The sequence below is a fragment of the Macrotis lagotis genome, chromosome 5, assembly GCF_037893015.1.
Source record: "Macrotis lagotis isolate mMagLag1 chromosome 5, bilby.v1.9.chrom.fasta, whole genome shotgun sequence".
In the NCBI taxonomy this organism is placed as follows: domain Eukaryota; kingdom Metazoa; phylum Chordata; class Mammalia; order Peramelemorphia; family Peramelidae; genus Macrotis; species Macrotis lagotis.
The window spans coordinates 68,757,383-68,760,603 of NC_133662.1; the positions used below are offsets into that span (position 1 = coordinate 68,757,383).

Consider the following 3,221-nt stretch of genomic DNA (forward strand, 5'->3'; position numbering starts at 1 on the left):
CTTATATGTGACATTAGCCTCCTCTACATGAAACTTCCAGTCTATCAGGATGATTATGGTGTCAAAATATCTCACATGATGAATGAATCCACAGGAGAGGATATCAGATATAATTAATAGAGAATCTATATCACTGTCAGTCTTGAAGAATGGGAAGACAAACATTTGTTTAGGAACAGCATGTTAAAGTATGCCTAACCAAAGGAACATAGAGGATTTTTCAAGACAGACTTGGAATTAGGAAATGTGGTTTATTATCTTGGTTCTGATTAGATACACCTTATATAACCTCTGTAACTTAACATATTATTTCAAAGGTCCAGTGTCTTGTGTATAAATTGCCAATAATACTACTAGAAGTGTCTGCCTAAAACAAGGTCTTATGATGAAAGAACTTCAGGGTAATGAAAATCATCCACTGAGAGATATAACTACTTATATCAACTTTTTTCAAGGTAAAGATTGTGTTCAAAAATGCATAGATCATCTAAGATATAAAAGAGCCTCAAAAATCACCTTCAGTGGTTCTTAGCTGTTGTGTGTTTCATGGAATCCTTTGGCAATTTAGTGAAGTCTAATGGACTCATTTCGGAGAATCACATTTTTAAATATATAAACTAAAATATATAATATTAAAATGTAAACAAACTTTAAAAAATATTTTGGGTTCAAGGACATTAGATTAAACTCCTCAGAACTTGTTCCATTACTTCAATTTTTTTAAATAATAAAATTAAGGCAGATAGAGGCATCCCAAGGTCACACAGAGAGCCTGAAGCAAGAGAACTTGACCTTCAAAACAACGAATGTCCTCAACATTTGGTATCTGTTTCTTTTCTCTATGCAGACAGTGCAAAGAACCTTTCAGCCTCTCAAATATGGCCAATCTCTCTGCAATTACAACAGGATTCTTCCTCATGGGCTTTTCCAACACCTGGGAGCTAGAGCTTTTACATGCCATCCTCTTCTTGTTGATCTACCTAGTGGCTCTGATGGGAAACCTGCTCATATTCACCCTCATCTCTCTCATTGGGAAACTCCACACTCCTATGTACTTCTTCCTAAAGAATTTGTCTTTTTTAGACCTTTGTCTTATTTCCATCACAGTCCCCAAATCAATTGCAAATTCCCTGAATCACAGCTACTCCATCTCTTTCTTGGAGTGTGTATCACAGTTCTTTTTAATGATGCTCTTTGTAGTATCAGAGCTTGTTCTCCTCACAACAATGTCTTATGACTGCTATGTAGCCATCTGTAAACCCCTACACTATGAAGTCATTATGAACAATGAAACTTGTATAAAACTGGCAGCTGTTTCCTGGTTTACTGGAGGTTTGTTTGGGATCCTCTACTCAGCTAGTATATTCACTTTGCACTTTTGTGGCTCCAAGAAGATTCATCAGTTCTTCTGTGATGCTCCTTCCTTACTCAGGATCTCCTGCTCTGAGTCACATCTTGCAGTTTATGTCACTATGGTTTTGGGAATTAGTTTAGCAATTCTCTGCTCTATTACATCACAATATCTTACTGTCACATTTTCTCAAATGTGCTAAAGATTCCAACTACAGAGGATCGGACAAAGGCCTTCTCCACTTGCTTGCCCCATTTCCTTGTTCTCATGATTTTTGTCACAACAGGTGGCATTTTTTATCTAAAGCCAGAGCAGAAATCTGATTCAGTTCTAGACCTGTTGCTGTCCATGTTCTATACAGTGGTGCCTCCAACCCTGAATCCTGTCATCTATAGCCTGAGGAACAAGGACATGAAGATTGCTCTGAGAAAGCTTATGACTTGGAAATACTTCTCAAAGCCATTAATACCAAAGTTTTTTCCATGATTATATACTTGTGCATGAATATTCATACTAATATACAGACATATACAGACATGCAGACATACATATCTTCTTGCATAGATATTGATCACTTCTCTCTATGTGTTAACTAACTTCAATCTTTGCTTATATGTCCTTGTCAATCTCATCAATTTTAAAATACTGACTTTCAAAAGGACTAGAGTATCATAAAAATATACTTTCCTTTTCTATACTTATTCCAGTCTCACAAGAGCCACCACTTTTCTGGAAAAAAAAAGTGAATTTAATTGAAGATAATGTATTTGAAGGTCCTTATTTCAATTTATGTCAACTGCTTACTTAACAATTGGATTCATGGGATTATAAGTTATTATCTGACTTGAGAATAAAAAATGGCAATGTTTTTAGGTTTTTGCAAGGCAATGGGGTTAAGGGACGTACCCAAGGCCACACAGTTAGGTAATTATGAAGTGTCTGAGGCCAGATTTGAACTCAGGTCCTCCTGACTCCAGGGCCAGTGCTCTATCCACTGCACCACCTAGCTGCCCCCTGACTTGAAAATAGATGAAGCATTTGAATCAGAATGCCATAACTTACTTTGAAGCATCAACAGTGTTTACATGTCTGTTTTGCTCTAAAGTAGTTTCATAATTCAATATTTAGTCACCACACTAACAGTAAGGTATCTCCATCTAAAATTTTTCAAGGTCTATAGTAAATCATATCATTATTCAAATGCTTGATCTGTTTTCAAGTCAAATTTTTTGCTATTATTCAATGCAGTCAGTTAAGAAAACAATTAATAAGAGGATCTTCAAATACATTATTTTCAAATATCTAATTTTCTTTCAGAAAAGTCTTGGTCTCTTGATTTTCCATCAAATTTTAGAACATAAGCACTGAAATCCAGAATGGAAGGGATATCAAATGTCATTTCTCCAGTTTGACCTGCACCTGAACTTGACTTCAATATAAAACATCCTCAATAATAGTCATCCAAACTTCGTGTGAGTGTTTTCAGTGAGGGAGATTAATTTCATGACCTTTTTTCTGTCACTAGTTGAGCTCATGTGGTTTTACATCATGAGTGAACTGTAATCCTTCAGTCTCTGAATGTAGCAGGAAAACATAAAGAGGAAAGAGAGTACCACTTATTTAGTTCCAAGAAAAAGGTCTAGTGTCTATTCTGTGTCATTTTGTTCCTCTCGATTTCAAATGCAATGAGTAATTCCCACTGGACCTAGGAATCTGAGCCATGGTGATCTTAGAGGCAAGTAGATGGGATATTGCAGCTAGCCAACAAAGTGGAGAAGCCAAAGTCCCTGGGATTTGGACCAAAAGGGGCTTGTGGACTTGGAATTTAGGAGTAGCCTTTTATGAAGAAATTTAAACTTCAAACCCTATT

General features: G+C 36.1%; 1 pseudogene; it reads left to right on the forward strand.

Moving 5' to 3' along the window:
- The first annotated feature begins 852 nt into the window (after positions 1-852).
- On the forward strand, positions 853-2,502 carry LOC141523841 (olfactory receptor 14A16-like; annotated as a pseudogene).
- The last annotated feature ends 719 nt before the right edge of the window (positions 2,503-3,221 follow it).